This window comes from Sphaeramia orbicularis, chromosome 21 (genome assembly GCF_902148855.1).
Source record: "Sphaeramia orbicularis chromosome 21, fSphaOr1.1, whole genome shotgun sequence".
Classification (NCBI taxonomy): domain Eukaryota; kingdom Metazoa; phylum Chordata; class Actinopteri; order Kurtiformes; family Apogonidae; genus Sphaeramia; species Sphaeramia orbicularis.
The window spans coordinates 2,404,719-2,406,122 of record NC_043977.1 but is presented as its reverse complement, the minus strand read 5'-3'; positions in this window follow the sequence as shown (position 1 = coordinate 2,406,122).

The following is a 1,404-nucleotide window of genomic DNA, read 5'->3' as shown; positions in this document are numbered from 1 at the left end:
TTAGATGTAGTTCTTTAGCCAGTTTCTTTTACAGTAAATATACTCACCCTAATGTCCACCTGGGACTAACCCACTGTTGTGTTGTGGTCTGTTTGTTTTTTGTTTTTTTGTCTTCTTGTGCTGTATGTAAAACTGCTGAATACTTGAATTTCCTTCGGGATCAATAAAGTATCTATCTATCTATCTATCTATCTATCTATCTATCTATCATCTATCTATCTATCTATCTATCTATCTATCTATCTATCTATCTATCTATCTATCACTTTCTGTTCATTGTTCTACTTATTATATTTATTTTGTCTATTTTCTTGCCTATTTTGTCCAGTTTTTTTTTTATTTTTGTCAAAATTTGCTCATTTTTCACAGATTTTTCTGCTTATTTTTTGTCTATACTCATTTTGATGCTTATGTATGTGCATGTTTTCAATTTATTCTCCTAATTTTATTATTTTTTTTAAATGAATCTGACATTTTTCTATGTATTGATTTATTGATCTATCTATCGTCTTCTTTTTGTTCATTGTTCTACTTATTCATATTTATTTTTGTCCATTTTCTGCCTATTTTTTCCAGTTTTTATTATTTTTGTCAAATTTTGTTCATTTTTCACAGATTTTTCTACTTATTTTTGTCCTATACTCATTTGATGCTTATGTGTGCATTTTAATTTATTCTACTAATTTTGTTAACTTTTTAATCACTGACATTTTTTCTATCTCTCTAGCTAGCTAGCTAAATAGATAGCTAGATAGCTAGCTTTTGAGCAGTGTGAGGTGGTTTGGGTTTGTTTGGGTGCAGACTGTGGACTAAAACAGGTGGAGAAACATTGATCATACATGTATTCCATATTCTCCTGAACCCAGCAATGCATTTTTTTGTCCTCTGTAGTGGACAAGAGTTTCACAACTTTACTTTAAAATAAATAAAAATATCCACTGAAAAGGACATTATGTGGAATTTTTTTTTTAAAATTTCTGTAAAAACTGTTGTATCATGCTGTTTCCAATTAAGGCAATTATTTAATGTAAAATGGCCAAACTTTTACTTATTGGGTGTCAGAGGATATGTGAGTCTGTTTACACCCGTCTGGGATTATGTGCTGATGTATTGTGTGTAATATTGAATGTGCTGCTTTTTAAATGTTTGGATTATATCCTCCTCCTATAAAAACAAAAGGACAAAAAACACAAAAAATAATAAAATCCATTTGAAAATGCATATACTTTATTGCATAAATAACACAAAGATGCTTAACGAACCTTTTCAAAGATTTAAAAGTGAATTTGGTTTCAAATATTAGGTATATACAGTTAAAATTTTAATAAATTAAATCTATACTCAAATATTTGACATAAAAACAGATCTTTTACATAGGCATTTTCTCTGGAAAAGTGCGGTAAT